We start from the raw sequence: 18,736 nt of genomic DNA, 5'->3' as shown, positions 1-18,736 counted from the left end.
AGTTCAGAGTTCCAGGCTTCAGACCCACTTTTCCTATAAATGAACCTGGATCCTGATCTGTAGCCCTTGGCCAGTTTCCTCACCAGAAAGGCAGGCCATCATGCTGGGTCAGAGCCGCAGATCTCTAGCACGAGCGGGAGTTAGGTTAAAGGCCCAACTCCTGAGCCTCAACCGGGAACTCACTTGGTTGGGAGGGAGAGGAGGCTGCCAGTCTGTATTTCTGGTAAGTTCCCAGGAGAGGCTGGTGCCCCGGGCCCTGGGCCCACACTTTGAGAATCACTGCTCTCGGTCAGCATTTCTCAAAATTAAGAGATCATCAGATGTCCATGAATTTTTATATAAATTTGTTTTAATTCTGAAGAAAATTATATATATGTAACATTAAAAAACCACTATTATCCCTTGCAATCAGCTTGCATTTCTCATCTCCCCAGTGAGCTCCACCGTCCATCCTGTGACCCCACTGTACACAGTATCCGAGAGGCCTCTGCCCAGTTTTTCTGTCGCCCTGCACAGCAACCCCTCAATTCTGGATGAAGCCGCTGTCCACTCGCTCCTCCCTGGCTTGGACTGCCATGCAGTCTGAAATCACTGAGAACTCCTAGGCCCTGACCGCAGGGCAGCCTCAGTGCTTCCTGACCAGCCCACGGTTTCCTGGGTCTGCCTGGCTCTGCTACTGCTGTCGATGACTCACTGAACAACCTTCCACTCTTGGGCGATAATGCCTTTATCTCCCGACCCCAGAAGATAAACTTGACCTTACGCTCCAGAGAAATAAAGGCCAGCAGGCCAAAGCTGCAGGTGTACACATCACACTGTCGTCTGCCCCACACTTCCCCCAGGCTGGTACTGTACTTCCCCGATTGCGAGGCTCACATTTCTTCACATGTTAAAGTCACTTCACCGGCACGTGTCTAACCATCGACAGCATGTCCCTTTCTCAGCGGCACATGAGATACTGGGGCACCTCACAGTCTGTGGTGTCAGGACACACAGATGACTCCCTCTACAGCTCTGGGCCCATCTCAGGGACTGTGTCTTCAACCCATGACACTCTCCAGAGCAGACAGGCCCGAAGATGAAGACTGGGTCTTCCAGTAATTCTTTGTTTTACAAATATTTATATTTTTTCTTCCAGCCAGACAGTAAAGAATCTGCCTGCAATGCTGGAGAGCCAGGTTCATTCCCTGGGTCAGGAAGATCCCCTGGAGAAGGGAATGGCAACCCTCTCCGGTATTCTTGTCTGGAGAACTCCTTGGACAGAGGAGCCTGGCAGGCTACAATCCATAGGGTCGCAAAGAACTGGACACAACTGAGCAACTAACACCTACACACACTTTTTTTTTCTTCCAGAGATTAGTAGATGGACATCACTGAGTCCACAGGAGAAGAGAAATCCAGCCCCCGTGTTCACGTGTGGAGTACAGGAGAGCACATTTCCAGCCAGTAACCTGCCCAGGGATGCGACCACCCCACCACCAGCTCCTCCTGGTCGGCACGTGAACAGGCTGACAGCGGCACTCCTGCTCGCCTCAACCCCACACCCCCCGCCAGCCACCTCCGACCGGTCCCCTCTCCCAGTCCCCTCTGCCCCGGCACACTTCCTAAAGTGCTGCTTCCTCACCTGCCCTGGGCCCTTACCCAGCTCCTCTCACCCACCTCTTCCTCCTTGATGCTGAAACCCTACGCCTCCCGAGCTAGGTTGTCTATATCGGCGGTGACCACTCTGACCCTCAAGCCTCTCTTCTTCAGCCTTTACGACGCTGGGAGTCCGTTCTCAGAGTTCCTCTGACCTCTGCAGCCACTCATTCCTGTTCCCAGGGACAGGCTGCTTCCTCCCTCTCTAAAGTTCTGCTGCAGACTCTCATCCTGGGTCATCTGTCTTCTCCCGCTTCATTCATCAATCCTGTGGTGATGGTCTTAGCCCTGGAGGGCTACTGGATATCAACATTGATATGGACATTGATGTCTTAATGGGCACTTCAAAGTCAGCATGTCCCAAACACTCATCAACTTTCTCACCTCAGCAGTGTTTTAGGGGTTCTTCCTGACCCAGGGATCGAACCTGCATCTCTTGCTTTGCAGGCAGATTCTTTACCGTCTGATCGACAAAAATAATGCATAAAGCAGTTGATCATATATCTCAGATTCAACAAAACTTGGTAATTCCTAGTCATTCTTTAAATATCAGATTAAATGTTACTTCCCTTGAGAACCTTCCCTGACTCACCCAGGGCAATCTAGGTGCTTCTGGAATATTCACAGTTCCCTATATTTGCCACAGCATTCAGCATGGTATATTGCTTAGATGAACATCCATTATATATTTATTTTTAAAGAAATACACTTTTTTCCTGACATTCTTTTAGCTAATTAAGGTGGCAGCATTACCTAAGTATTTACCTAAATGAATGAAAAGCTTATGTCCGCACACAAAAACCTCTACAGGAATGTTTATAGAAGTTTTATTCATAATGGCCCCAAACTGGAAGCAACCAATATATTCTTCTATAGGCGAGCAGATAAAACAGAATGTGGTATATCCATACAATGGACTGTTAGCGTTAAAAAAAAATGAGCTCTCAATCCATGAAAAAAGAAATGGAGGAACATTAAATGCATATTATTAGGTGAAAGAAGCCAGTCTAGAAAGGCCACATGCTCCGATTCCTACCATATAATATTCTGGGAAAAGGCGGTACTACAGAGACCATCAGGCCTTCTTCAGTGGTTGAGAGGGGCTTGGGGTGGGGGGGAGGGAGGGAAGGAGAGGTGCGCAGGCCGAGTGTGGGAGTCATTTAGGGGTGGGGAGTGACACGGTGGTCCTGTAAGAGTGGGCACGCGGCGTGATGGAAGTGGGTGCACAGTGGGTAATAGTGGGATTCTGTAATAGTAGACACGCAATGTTAGGCATTTGTCAAAACCCATCAAACTATACAACACAGAGTGTGAACTCACAGGAAAACTACTGGACTTTAGCTAATGACAATGTATCAATACTGGTTCAACAGCTGTAACAAAGGCGCCACAACAAGGAAAGACGTTAATAATAGGGGAAATGGAGGGTGGGTTGGGGGTGGAGAGATGCAACATGTGGGAACTCACGTTAATAATAGGGGAAATGGAGGGTGGGTTGGGGGTGGAGAGATGCAACATGTGGGAACTCTATTTTCTGCTCAGTCTTTCTGTAGACCTAAAACTGCTAAAAAAAAAAAAAAAAAATACAGTCTTATAGTTAAAAAGACAAAAAACAAAAAAGAGAGTTCTACCTGCCCTTGTTCCAAGACCCCATTTCTCTTTTGTCCTAACAGACACTGGCTGGCCGGCTACTACCAAAGTCAAGGTGCTTCCTTCCACCTGCCATCCATCCAGTCTGTTCAAAGGCCGGAAACAAAGAAAACCTACCTGAACTCAAAACCTGGAGGAAACAACTGGCAAGGACTCGGAAGCAACAGGAGCCTAGGGATCACCCCATCCTCCCCTCGCCCACACAGAGCCCGGGAGGCCCAAGTCTGCACTGCCCACATTAATATGGCAGCCACTAACCACATGAGGCTACTGAGCACTCGATGTGTGAGCTGAGACTTGCTGTCGGGTACATTCACATGCATTTCAAAGAGTCAGTGCACAAAAATCTCATTGATTTTTATCGCGATCTTGCATTGAAATGATAAAATTTTTGGAATATATTGAATTAAACATATTAACTGATCTCACCTGTTTGTTTTTAATCTTAAGATGTTGCTACTAGAATATTTAAATTCCTTATGCGGCTCACGTGGGTCACCTGAATTTTATGTCTATCAAATAATGCCAGTCTAGAAATAGCACTGCCTTCTTGAAGGAGATAAAATCTGAGTTGGCTTCTCAGAAATACGTTAAATGTAAATAACTGTTTCCATGAAGGATCATCGACTGTGGCAGACAGATCACAAGCTTTTTAGGTGAGGGGTTTTTCCTTATAACTCTGTACTAGCGGAAGTGCTAGCACTGTGTCTCACCAAAAGAAAAACATCACTAGATGTTTGCAGAGTAACAAGTGAGAGCAAGGGCCCAGAGTACAGAACAAGTGTGGTACTCACAATTTACCCAGAGATTTTTCAGATCTTTGAAACTATCAGGCAACTAACAATCTCAATTGATTGAGAATCTAAAAATCTGGATCTGTTCTTATAATAGAGAGAAATCAAATGGTCAGGTTTTGACTATCCACACATGCTCTTCAGAGCCAAATTTCTCTATCTATCATTCCCCAAAGATACACGCCTAGGGTGTTGAAACAATCCTGATGTTCCTCTTCTCAAATGGGCCCGGATCTAAGGGTCTCACAGGCCAGTCCACCCTACACATCACTATCTTCACAGAAGAAAGTCTTAGGGCTTCCCTCATAGCTCAGTTGGTAAAGAATCTGCCTACAATTTAAGAGACCCAGGTTTGATTCCCAGGTCGAGAAGATCCCCTAGAGAAGGAAATGGCAACCCACTCCAGTATTCTTGCCTGGAGAATCCCATGGACAGAGGAGCCTGGCAGGCTACCGTCCATGGGGTCGCAAGACTCAGACATGACTTAGTGACTAAACCACCAGAATGCCTTAAGGCAAGGGGAATTTTAGCTTGATTTGTATGGGTTGGGAACAAATTATTTGCTTTATTTAGGAAAAAAAAATTAGAGCAGCAGCCAGTGAATAACTATAAAGCAAATAAAGAACTTCCAGCAAGCAAGCTTGATGTTCTGTTTCCTTTAACAAATCTTTGCTTTTTTTCTTTTACATGAGGGTGACACCTGCTGGTGAAAAAGCAGGATGTTAAATCCTTATATAAGAGAGCAAGTCCTTTCAACAATTTTTCTTTCCAAGAAACAGTTTTCTGCTTTCGGGTAAAAATTTCAGAGGATACTGTCACACCAGAGTCCAAATAGTTTACAAATTCCTACTACTGCTTTTCCAAAACAACCGGCCACTGTACGGGCAGGAAGTTCAGACTGTCCCTTGAGTGCCCTGGGGGACTTTGGCACTACACTCTGCCACCTCTAGGAGACCAAGACAGAAGGCTGACCCAGCCTGCTTAACTTTTACTCCACTCTGGACTCCCCAGTCCATCTTCTGCTTCTCTAGTCGTTTTCCATGGCCTGAGCCCCCAGTACTGCCATCTGGACACCCCCCCGCCATGCCCCCTGGGCTTCCTTTCACTATGCTATCCACACCTCTGAATCATCCCAAACTTCGGTCTGCTTTCCAGACTGCCTAAAGTTGCAGGCTCAGAAAGCTGACGGGTTCTGTTCCTACTTAAGTGATTCAAAGCCAAGCTCCTGCTGCTGCTAACGTTCCTCTTGTAATTTACCACAGTCTGCCCAAAGCCTCTTACCCTGTTTCAAGCTTTTCCGGCCTCTTCCAAACCCTGATACCCCGCCCTTCTCTCAGCCTCTGACTGGGACTCCAGGTACCGAGACCAAAGCTACTCATGCATTTACACACACGAAGGCTTTCCAGAGCCTAGCTCTGAACCCTCCAGTGGAGACTCCCACTGAACTTCTTCCAAAGGCAGACTCCCGCCTCCCCATGCCCTTTGCTCAAATCTTAGCAGGGGAAGACAACTGATGAACAAGATGCCTATTAAGGTCACCAGAAGGTGCTAAGAGCTGTGAAAAACAAGGAAAGCTGGGCAGGGTCAACAGGGCTAAAGCTGACTTTTCTCCTGTTGTCTGCTAACAATTTCACCCTCACAGGTGCCAGTATTCTCATTTATCCTCTCTGAATTTACTTATTTGGGAAATATTTAATGAGTGCCTATTTTGTGTCAGGCACTGAGTGCATTGAGGAAAATAAATAGATATGGTTCCTGTAAGATACTAACTTAAACATGTGGGACAAAAGAACCTCACTTGGGTTAGGGACTCAGAGAAATCTCTGAGGAAGTGACTGCTAAGCTGGGCCAGGGGAGTGTGTCTGCAAGCTCACTCCCAACCAGCCTGGACTGGGCCCGGGAAGATCTTGAAATGGGAAAAGGCTTCTGTGCCTTGAAGGCCTGAGACAAGGCTGCTGAGGCTGGAGTTCAGAGCCCAGGGGAGGGCTTCTGGACGCCAGGCTGGAGAAGCAGGTGGAGTCTTTGTACATTCTGGACCCCATCACTTGGCCACTGGCTGGAAACAGCCTAGTGGAGGGCAGCCTAGTGGAGGGCAACCCCGTGGTGTTCCTCTCCGGGCTGCAGAGCACGGACAAACTTGGAGCCTCCAGTTTGGGGCAGAAGTTCTCTGAGGACAGGCTCCTTTGATTACAAACTCAAAGAGAGTCCAGGATGCTGTGACTGCAACTGGTTGTTTAAACTCCACAAGCAGGCAACCTTGATCAAGAACCAACTGTACAGGCTCAGAGCCAGGAGTTGTGCCCGACAGCACCTCTGCGTCCCATTCTACACACCTGGGGGGGTGGAGGGTGGGTTCCTGCTAGGATCTACCTTATGCTGCTCATCAGAAACTTAGCAGAGGAGGGTGGGGTGCCCGGCGCATTGAGGCGTTTCCATCTTATTACCCAAGTCATACTAAAGACATTCTTTTGTCTAAAAAAAAGAAGAGAAATTATTTGGAAATAATTAAGAAGTACAAAAAGGCATAGAGACCAAATGGTCAACAAACCTCCATGGACCCAATCTCCAGCTTAAGAAGGAAGAAAATGTCGCTGAGTCCATCAAAGGTTCTTCTCTCCCTCTCACGGCTGCACGCGTCACCTCCCCCAGGAGGTCCCGGCCACGCACGCCTTGGGGTTTATCCCTCCCATGTGTGGCTCCTTTTCAGATGTGGTGTCGTGGCTATGAGCGCAGACCCATCTGTTTGAATCTCAGCTCTGCCACTGAGTGGCTGGTGAAGCTGGATAAGTTATTTAACTCTCTGCCCCTCAGCGGTGCTGTCTGTAAAATGCAGGAAGCTGGAGGATGAAGTGAGGGTAACAATCAACACCTTACTGAGACGTTCTTTGAGGAGTGAATATTAACATGTGTGAAGAGCCCTTTAGAACAGTGGCGGACACAGAGCAAGTGCTCTATGAGTATGCTATGTTACAGAAAAAGTTCAATGACACTTGCTGAAGATGGTAAAGCAGACTCGATTCAAGGTCGTCACATCGGGGCCATTGCAAGGGGATTTTACAGCAGAGGACTGGCTCAACTAAGAACACACTGTGAGCGGGTAGGAACGTAAGAGTAAGGAGTTAATGAACATCCATCCTGGCATTTTAAAACCCTTACAAAAGCAGCAATCAAAGGCGCCCCCCTCCCTGATCAGCACACCAGCCACAGGCCAGCAGGGGCCGGTTCACAGCTTCAAGGATCCAGCAGTGACCTGAGTGCCCTCTGTCCGTTGCTCCAGCTCCAAGTGTGAGCACCGCCCTGGAGATGGTGGAGGCTTTTGCACGGGTTCCCGGTTCCCAATCACCTTCTTGGTGGCAGCTTCCAGATAGCTGGGCTGCGGCAGTGACATAGTGCTCTTGAAGTCAGCGGGGCCTGCAGGGCATTCTGCCTTTTCCCCTGGGAGCAGCTCCTCTGGAGGGCCCTCTGGGGAGTCATATCTGCCTCCCAGCCTAGGGCACGCCATCCCTCCAACGACTGTATAAGCACCCAGTTCTTTGCACCTAAACTCATTTCTGCTTAATATAGCTAGAGTGGTTTCTATACCCTTCAATTCAGCTCTGGTGAAGAGCACATTTTCCAACCCCCAGCAAGCAGTACATTTAAATCTTTCACTCACCTAGACAGCATCATAGTATATGCTATGAGCTAGATATTCAACAACTGTTCCCTTCTAACAGCATTTCCTATAACGGGACTTGCCTACGTACCCCTGGATTAAAGTCTCAGAGGCTACCTCCATTAGTCTAAAGTAAACTGACAAGCAGTCATGCAATGTATTAGAGAGGTATATTTTAAAAGTAAGCTTTCATAGGTAAATGTTAACTAGAGGGACCTTTTAACCTACACATTTCAACATGTCTTGCTTCTGAAATTTGGATGCATCTTACAATTGGTGTATAAACTTAATATAGTTTCCTCATTCACCTGCCAACCATCAATAAGACATTAAATCCATGGTGGCAGCCCACTCCAGTACTACTGCCTGGGAAATCCCATGGAGGGAGGAGCCTGGCAGGCTACAGTCCATGGGACCGCAAAGAGTTGGACACGACTAAGTGACTCCACTCCACATGCCATATATATATATATATATATATATATATATATATATATATATATATTCCCCTCCCCCCTCCTGGCCATGCTGCTTAACTTGTGGGATCTTAGTTCTCAGGTGAGGGACTGAACCTGCACCCTAGGTGGTGAAGGCTTGGAGTCCTAATCACTGGACCACCAGGGAATTTCCATTATGTTCCACCTATAATTGACGGCATCTTAGTACTTAAGAGAGAGAAGTTTTTGTATGATAAAGCAAAGAATTTCTCTTATGCACAGACACCACACAATGACAAGAAATGGAAAAATATTTTAAAGCTTTGCATTAATTTCAGACATTTCGGAATATATACTCAAAGATTCAGAGTTTCTTAAAATTTTAAATTTAGTGAGACACGTATGTTAACTGTTTGCAAATGGGACTATGAAAGAGAACTATTCTCCTGTGCTGAAACAATCAGAGATTCCAAGGAGTATTTTCATTATTACAATCACTTCTGCAATCTACACAGCAACAAACATTGCAGGGAGAAGTTCCCTGAGAACAATGAGATGCAAGCTGAAGACAGCGAGAGCAACGAGGGTCCATCTGCCGTGTTTGCCGCAGTCCCGGTGGGGTACAGAGCAGTGGCCTTCTATTTGTTCTGCTGATGGCATCTGGCTGATCTGTCACCATGGCAACTGTTAGAGCCCAACTCAAAATGAGCACAAACTCATTAGCTACTAACTACATTAACTTACTGTCTGCTGCTAATGAGAAATGCTGTTCAGAGATATTTTCTATTCTAATGTATTACAGTTACCTCTCTAAAAGGTATTAAATTGAATTAAATGCTACTCTTAATATATCAGACTGGGTAATACAAATGTTACAGTAGAATTCCTTTAATAATGACTATTAACAATAAGAATCATTTCATTAAAAGGTTACCATGTTTTGGTCCTTGGATTCTTCCACTCTGAGAAAGTGTATTATCAGTCATACAGGCAAACATTTCTAGGTTCTTTTAAACACTGGCCAGCTGATTCAGAAAATCGAAATAGAAAACTTTGATAATAGCCTGTTAAAGCCAGGTAGCCAATACAGCAATTAGCACATATTGGCTTTTCTTTTAATTAATTAATTCTGACTGTGCTGGGTCTTCGTTGCTGTGCAAGGGCTCTCTCTGTTTGTGGCGAGCAGGGGGCTACTCTCTAGGTGCGGTGTGCGGACTTCTCATTACCGCGGCTTCTCCTGTTGTGGAGCGCAGGCCCTAGGCACTCAGGCTTGACAGCACAGGCTCAGTAGCTCAGCACCCAGGGTTAGCTGCCCCGAGGCATGTGGACTCTTCTCTGATCAGGGGTAGAACCTGTTTCCCCTGCACTGGCAGGAGGATTCTCAACCACTGGACTGCCAGGGAAGTCCTGGCTTTTCTATAACCTTAATACGGACCATCACTTGAAACACCTCTCAAAGAGGCGACACACAGGACTGACACAGCGGGTAAAGAAGTCTGGGGAGTGGACAAGCTTCTAAGTCCCTCTCTCTCCAGGAAGAGTCATCCCAGGCAGAACAAGCTCTAGGAACAAACAGTGAATCTGAAATCGCATAAAACAGAGGTTTCCATGGGATTATGTCTCACCTGTGTTCTCCCAGGACATGCATATTGCCTTGTGCAAGAGGGTTGCGTGCATGTGTTTTAATAAATTAGTAAATTGTGGGAATGAATTTATTCACAAAGCAGAAACAGACTCATAGACGTAGCAAACTTATGGCTACCAAAGAGGAAAGGGGGCAGAGGGGGAGATAAATAAGCAGTTTGGAATTAGCAGATACAAACTACTATGCATAAAACAGATAAACAACAGGGTCCTACTGTATAGCATAGGGAACTATATTCAGTATCTTGTAATAACCTATAATGGACAATCATCTGAAAAAGAAAAAAAACATGTATAACTCAATCACTTTGCTATACACTTGAAACACTAGATCAACTCTTCTTCAATAAAATAAATCGTGGAATAGCAATCATCTTGAGTTGCTTTTCTCCCTCCGAGTGCAGAATCCTACAATCTGCCAGAAGAGGGAGCCCCAGTTAACTACTCCAACACGTAGTCAGAGAAGGCAGGGAAGTGGGAGGGAAACCCGAACCACACTGACAACCTGACCAAGCTGACTTCTCAGTTTGAGAAGCCTCCTGACTGCTCTCAGGAAAAGGAACCTTCCACCCGACCACGCCCTGGTCCTCACTGACCACTTTCGTCCCCATCTACCATGTCTCCTCCCCTTGCTGATGGCTCCCAGGCCCTGCGGCCTTCAGTCTGATCGGGGTCCAGCCAGCCTCTGTGAGAATGCTGCTCCCTCCATACAGGAGAGCCCTCTACCCTCTTTCTCTCCCGGGCCTAGGTTCCCAGTCATCCTTGGGATCTCACTGAAGCAGCACTCAAGATGCCCCTCCTAATCCCAGCCTCACCCAGGTTTCTGCGTTCTGTGCTCTCATGATCAAGAGTCCTCTCCTTCGGGGAGGTCTGTCACGACACCTGTAGCATCGTGACTGATGCTTACATTCACTCCCCACAAGACTCTAAGTCCCAGGAGAGTGTGAAACATATCTATTTTTAAAATCTTTTTCTCCCCACAGTGAACAGCATGGTGCCAGGCAAATACAAGGTGTTCAATAGATACCCGCTGGATCAAATGGTTACTAGCCCAGCTGGTCTCTGACTTCCGCCCATTCTGTCAACATGACCCCTTCCTTCCTCCCTACTCTAGCCACTCAGCATCTGGAGGCTGGACTAGGCAGTGGTCTAGCTGTACCCACTGCCTCTAGCCCTCTCTCCAACTGTTTAATCCATCTTCAATCTGGCACTTTCAGGGATCTTTCTAAAATATAAGCTCATGCTGTCACTCCCCCACTTAAAACTCTCCAGGGGCTCTCTTTTTTGGTAGGACAGGCTCATGCCTGACAGATGAGACAAGCATCCCACCTCGTACTGGTGTCCACAGCTAAGCTAGAGGCCAAGCAGGGGAGTGGTCAGCTCCAGCAGGTATTTATCTCACTCTTAGTCAGTACTGTCCTTTCCCCCAGTTTTCTCATTTGTTTTTAATGTGATAACCTTACTTTAAAGATTATCTTTTCTTATAGAAATATAAACATTGGGCGAAAATATGATCAAATGAATGCAACTTAACATCTTTTCAGGTAGAAGATGGGGGATAAATAAAACAACACCCAGAACATTTTATTGCATTCACTTGCTTATATATCCATTGCTTACGTAGTTAACTCTTACTATTAGTATCTTTATTTGAGAACAGAGACCTTATCTCTGCTGTCTGCTAGGTATTTATAAACTATCAAATTAATTAGTGAACTAACTTGATAACTCTAGGCAATATAATGTGACTAATATTTAGCTCATTTATTAATGCAATCTTTAGTAGGTATGTCAAAAGCTGAGTAAAATGTGATCATACTGCAAGTGCATATTTACTGATATAACTGCACACACAGAAAAAAGGGAAAATGACTGAGGTATGCAGAAAACTAAGCTGCACTGATGGGACTTTCTGTCCAACTCTACAGGCCAATTTAATATTATAAACCAATTTAGAGTCAAAAAACAAGTAACTCAGAAAGTAGCAGCAAAATATTAGAATATACATTCACCAAAAAAGATACACAGATGGCAAAAAAGCACATAAAGGTAATGTCCAACATCATTTGGGAAATGCAAATCAAAACCACAAAGCGATACCACATCTATTAGAAAGGCTAAAACTGTGAAGACTGACTTTCCAAGTGTTGATGAGGATTCAAAGAACTGTGAAATGGGACAATCACCGTGGAAAAGTTCTGCACCCATCTACCAGAAGATCCAGCCATTCTACTCCCAGGCATTTACCAAAGGGAAATGAAAGGACATTCATTCATACAGAGCCTTGCACGTGAATGTGCATAGGCACTTTATTTTATTATGGCTAAAAACTGAAAACAATTCAAATGTCCATGACAGATGAATGGATAAAGAAACTGTGAAAAATTCAAACACCGGAATACTACTCAGCAATAAAAGGGAATGACCTCCTGATGCAATAACAGAGATGGCGCTGATACAGTAATGGGGATGGCAATCATGAGATCAGGCTGAGTGAAAACAGCCAAGGGTGCAAGTGATATGAAATCTGTTTATGTAACAGTCTAGGAAACCTTCTGTAGTGGCAGAAAGTAGACCAGTGTCTGCCCAGAGACTGATGAGAGAGGATGGAGAGGTGGTTTGGGAAAGGGTACAGGGGTACTTTCAGGGATGATGGATGCAATCTTGATTTCAGGAATGGTTTCACAGGTGTGCACCAGCCAATATTTATTAAACTGTTCTCTTTAAATACATGCAGTTTGCTGTGTGTCAACTATAACCCAATAAAGCTCTTGCAAAAAAAAAAAAAAGAAAAAAGAAAGCAATCTGGGTAAACAAATTACTTCTCAGAAGCAGACTGCAAGCTTCCCTTAGAGCTATAAATTATAACTTTATGCCTGGAGACTGTCTTTTATGTTTAATGTGTCAGGGAAGTTATGCTAACCAGAGATGTGGACTTTCACGTCACTTGAGGCCCATGCAGAAGATGCAGTTAAAGGGACTTGTAAGAGATAACACAAATTATCACTGGGTTTACTTCCTTTTCTCTAAAGTTTGATCAAGAAAGTATATGCATGTGTGCATATATGTGTGTGTACACACACACACACACACACACACACACACACACACACACACAAATAAAATCCCTTAGCTTTTTTTCCCAATAATTTTTATCTCTTTAAATTGCCTACATATTTAGGGGAAAAATACCACAGCTTAATACACGTTCCTTTGTTCCCATGGAAAAAATGTTCATGCATTTATTATATCTTCCTTTCCCTAGGGATTTAATAGTAAAATTAAACAATTTCTTTAAACATAGAATACCACAGCTGAAGAATGACATAGCTAATGTTAAAAATCCTGTAAGATATCATTCCATAAAGACCCCTCACATAACAAATCTTTTAGGAATTTCTTCCAGCCTTATTTGAAAATGTCTTAAGTTATTTTTTTAACTGATATAATACTGATGATAGATACACAATACCTACATCTCCAGGTCCTTCATATGGAGAAAAATATATAACTGACAACCAGAAGGTGAAGATTCTAGTTCTAGTTTTGTTACTAACTAGCTGTCAAAACTTGTACAAATCATTTCAACTCTTTGAATCTCATTTCCCATCTAACACAGGAGTTGGATTATCTCTAAGGATCCTTCAAGCTCTAAGATTTTATTAATTTTGTAGATAGGCAAGTAAAATGCCATATTTTATAGAAAATATCATGCTGACTAGACTTTCAGATGCTGCTTTTTAGAGTAATTCATAAACTCAAAATGGTATCTGCTTTGGTTATATGGATGTGGACGTGAATACATGTAAATTTAAGGAATTTGGCCAATTTTATTAACTAGGAAAACACAGATTTGCTGCTTTATAAATACTAACTGCTGATTATTGTGTTTGACCCCTGAAAGACTGAGCAAATGGTAATAAACTGCCTCAGCTAAAAAAAAAAAGTGCCACCTAACTGGTGAGGTGCAGAAATGTGGGTTCATTTCTGTTTATTTTTATCCATATCTGACTATGAAATCAGAAGACATGCTGTAAACCTCAACTCTCACCACTTTTCATTCGTGTTGAATGAAAGGGATTTATAAATATATGTTTAGGGAATTCCCTGGCAGTCCAGTGGTTAGGCCTCTGCGCTTTAACTGCTGAGAGTGCAGGTTCAGTCCCTGGTCCGGGAACCAAGATCCCACTAGCCTTGTGGTGGAACCAAAAAAAAAAAAAAAATCAACATAAGGCATGGAAAGAATATGCTTTCAATTGATTTACATTAACAAGAGCATATAAAAGTTTGCTTAAAATTAACAATTAGAAACTGAATGCATGGTGAAGCTGAATACCTGGTTGCAAAACTTATAGTCCTTTCGAGCAAGATTAGGAAACTAATTAAAATGTACGAATTTTTTAAAAGTGTATGACTCAAAACCATGAATCATTAAACATACGGAGTTTGAGCCATGTTGGGTCATCAAGATATTCGCTTTTATACATGATATAATTAACTTTGAACTTTTCGTATGAAACCTTATCTTTCTATTTTATGAACTTGAGAAAATCTGGCTAAAACCACTAAATTAAATTCATTTCGAATTTATGAGTATAATTATAGCTAATCCTTTTTAAAAAACCCTTTAAATCCATGAAAAAACCCACAATAAGAAAATTTAGGCTCATAAGGTCATCACATCATAAAGCTATTATTTTCTCTGCCCAAATTAAGGGCAGTGCCTCAAATAAAGAAGAGATTAATGATTACTGAAGCAAAACCCATTATAAACTGTCTAAAACTTAGACATTAGCTACTATACAGCAAGGATATAAGACACAAGCTAATGGTGTTTCAAAACAGGATGATAAAAATACAAACAAACAAAAAAAGAGGATTATATCTGATCCCCTTTCCCCAACTATGAGAACATCTAGGGTCTCACTAAGGCATGGTGTTCACCTAGCTCTTTCATTGGTTACCAATGCAAAGACAATGTTTAGCAGAATTTACAAAGGACTGCTTTGTTTCTGAACAGACTTATACAGAGGTTTTCAAGTTGCTTAGTGCAGCTCCCTGAGGGGCAGGAGACAGGGAAGGGTTTAATCTGGGGAGAGTCCATATAAAATACACACTTATGTATATATAGAGAGATGCCTTCAAGGATGGTCAACAAAATGTCAACAGCTAGATATCTCAACACGGAGGGACTTCATGTGAACTTCAACTTCTTTTTAGAAACAGTGAGAATATACTAATATTACCTACATTTTTCATCACAAGAAGAAACATAAGGAGAGGATGATTAAAACTACCACCACCGAAGACTAGAAAGCACTAGAGGAAGAGAATTCCAGTCACAGACACAGGCTCAGATTCCTAGGAGAGCAGGGTACTCAGGGGGACAGGAGGAGGAGGAAACGGGAAAGGTGAGGGTGGATCTGCTACTTGCATAGAAAGCTCCAGAGCTGCACCAAGCAGACACACCAGGGTGAATGCGGGGCGCCAATACCTGCAGCACAGCGTTTCCTATGAACCGACTTGCTTGCCTGAATCGTAAAAAGAAAATGACCTTAACAGAGACATTGCTAATCAGGATTTGGAAAAACAGAGACAAAATTTTACTTATAATTTTGTAAAGCAGAATTTCTAGGCACCAAGTTTCCAGACGGGAGTAGGGGAGGAGAAGCAGCACGCTATATATTAGATTTAGCAAATGAAAAAACTTCCAGTGAGATTCCATTCTTCATTTGTCTTTTAAATGAAGATTCATAGTTCAAGTTCAATGGTTATAGCTTGATATAAAAAAACTTTTAAAGCATAATTAAAGCTATAATGAAGATTGATCTATCAAGAATGGATTAGGCTACTCTTTCTAGGAGAAAGCAGAAAGGTATAATGCCAAATTCAGACTTAAATTGAAGAAAGTAGGGAAAACCACTAGACCATTCAGGTATGACCTAAATCAAATCCCTTACGATTATACAGTGGAAGTGACAAATAGATTCAAGGGATTAGATCTGACAGAGTGCCTGAAGAACTATGGACAGAGGTTCGTGACATTGTACAGGAGGCAGGGATCAAGACCATCCCCAAGATAAAGAAATGCAAAAAGGCAAAAGGGTTGTCTGAGGAGGCCTTACAAATAGCTGAGAAAAGAAGAGGTGCTAAGGCAAGGGAGAAAAGGAAAGATACTCCCATTTGAATGTAGAGTTCCAAAGAATAGCAAGGAGAGGTAAGAAAGCCTTCCTCAGTGGTCAATATAAAGAAATAGAGGAAAACAATAGAATGGGAAAGACTAGAAATCTCTTCAAGAAAATTAGAGACACTAGAGGAACACTTCATGCAAAGATGGGCACAATACAGGACAGAAATGGTGTGGACGTAACAGAAGCAGAAGGTATTAAGAGGTGGCAAGAATACACAGAAGAACTATACAAAAAAGATCTTCTTGACCCAGATAATCACGATGGTGTGATCACTCACCTAGAGCCAGACATCCTGGAGTCTGAAGTCAAGTGGGCCTTAGGAAACATCACTATGAACAAAACTAGTGGAGGTGATGGAATTCCAGTTGAGCTACTTTAAATCCTAAAAGATGATGCTGTTAAAGTGCTGCACCAGCAAATTTGGAAAACTCAGCAGTGGCCACAGGATTAGAAAAGGTCAGTTTTCATTCCAATCCCAAAGAAAGGCAATGCCAAAGAATGCTCAAACTACCACACAACTGCACTCATCTTAAACGCTAGCAAAGTAATGCTCAAAATTCTCCAAGCCTGACTCCAACAGCACATGAACTGTGAACTACCAGATATTCAAGCTGGATTTAGAATAGGCAGAAGAACCAGAGATTAAATTGCCAACATCCGCTGGATCATAGGAAAAGCAAGAGAGTTTCAGAAAAACATCTACTTCTGCTTTATTGATTATGCCAAAGCCTTTGACTGTATGGAACACAATAAACTGTGGAAAATTCTTAGCGCTGGAACTACCAGACCACCTGACCTGCCTCCTGAGAAACTTGTATGCAGGCAAGAAGCAACAGTTAGAACTGGACATGGAACAACAGACTGGTTCCCAAATAGGAAAAGGAGCACGTCAAGGCTGTATACTGTCACCCTGCTTATTTAACTTATATGCAGAGTACATCATGAGAATGCCAGGCTGGATGAAGCACAAGCTGGAATCAAGATTGCCGGGAGAAATATCAATAACCTCAGATACGCAGATGACACCACCCTTATGGCAGAAAGTGAAGAAAAGAACTATTAAAGAGCCTCTTGATGAACGTGAAAGATGACAGTAAAAAAGTTGGCTTAAAACTCAACATTCAGAAAGCTAAGATTATGTCATCTTGTCCCATCACTTCATGGCAAATACATGAGGAAACAATGGAAACAATGAGAGACTTTAATTTTTTGGACTTCAAAATCACAGCAGATGGTGACTGCAGCCATGAAATTAAAAGACACTTGCTCCTTGGAAGAAAATCTATGACCAACCTAGACAGCATAATAAAAAGCAAAGACATTACTTTGCCAACAAAGGTCTGTCTAGTCAAAGCTATGGTTTTTCCAGTAGTCATGTATGGATCTGAGAGTTGGACTATAAAGAAAGCTGAGTGCCGAAGAATTGACGGTTTTGAACTAAGGTTTTGGATAAGACTCTTGAGAGTCCCTTGGACTGCAAGATCAAACCAATCCATCCTAAAGGAAATCAGTCCTGAATAGTCATTGGAAGGACTGATACTGAAGCTGAAGCTCCAATACTTTGGCCACCTGACGTGAAGAACTGACTCATGGGAAAAGACCCTGATGCTGGGACAGATTGAAGGCAGGAGGAGAAGGGGACAACAGAGGATAAGATGGTTGGATGGCATTGCTGACTCAGTGGACATGAGTTTAGGCAAGCTTTGGGAATTGGTGATGGACAGGGAAGCCCAGCGTGCTGCAGTCCATGGATTCACAGAGTCGGACACGACTGAGCAACTGAACTGAACTGATAATATAGGTACGTGTATGACATATAAAGAGTTCTTTGAAAATGAAATAAATCAAAACTTAAAGAGGTGAAGTTTCCGTTATTGAGAAAGTTAAGTCAAACATGATGCTAAATAGTGGAGACACTGCTTTACTAACACTACTGTTGGTGCCATGTGCAGTGTCACAGGGCATGGCACTGACTAACTGACATGGTCCCGTTTGAGCTAATTATCAAAATAAAATCAACTCAAACTTCTACTGTGCTATCCGACTCACTGTATTATATCACCTTATTTATAGCTGTAGCCTCTCACATAAGAGTCTTCAACTCCTGGACTGGCTCAAATTGTTAAACTCCCTCCTACATTCCAGTACCTTGGCCCTGGCCCTGCCGGGTGCTGCCGTGTGGTGACAGCAGGGTGCTCTGACTTCTGGTGACTCTGCAGGGGGGCCGTCACATCTGGCCAGGAGGTCGAGACCTGGTTCTGGAAGCAGAGGCAGGACGGACGCCGGCCTGCTACTCAGGAGCTCCGAGCATCCCTCTCCCGATACAGGACTGTTCTGGAGCACGACAGGTGCTGACAAACAGTCAATGCCGGATGAAATGTCTGCTGTGTGCCCCTCCTGGATGCTGCAAGTTCAGGAAGATTCTGGGCACGTCAGCCCTGCCACTGACAAGTTACATGGTGTTGGGGGCACTGGGCAAACTCTCAGAGCTTCAGTTTACCCGTGTGCACACGGCAGACAACGCCGACCATGGCTGGAACTAATTCACGGACAGGGTGTGTCTCAAAGCCATTGCCGGTGAGGTGCCGGTCTCAGGCCTCCGAGGAGCTGGGGGCGTGAGAGAGCCCAAGGCAAATGCGGGCCTGCCCTTCTGGCTACAGACTTTAGAGCAGGGGAAAGACAGGAAAATGCCAGACGGTTTGCAAAGCAGGTCTGTGCTCTGTGTGG

The 18,736-nt window shown here is 43.9% G+C and overlaps 1 protein-coding gene across 7 annotated transcripts in view; it reads right to left on the bottom strand.

Annotated features, from left to right (window-relative positions):
- TNRC6C (trinucleotide repeat containing adaptor 6C) overlaps positions 1 to 18,736 on the bottom strand; it is a 112,313-nt gene that overhangs the window by 52,603 nt on the left and 40,974 nt on the right. The window lies entirely within an intron of this gene.

This window comes from Muntiacus reevesi, chromosome 18 (assembly GCF_963930625.1).
Source record: "Muntiacus reevesi chromosome 18, mMunRee1.1, whole genome shotgun sequence".
NCBI classification, from domain to species: domain Eukaryota; kingdom Metazoa; phylum Chordata; class Mammalia; order Artiodactyla; family Cervidae; genus Muntiacus; species Muntiacus reevesi.
This window is presented reverse-complemented; position numbering and strand designations above follow the sequence as displayed.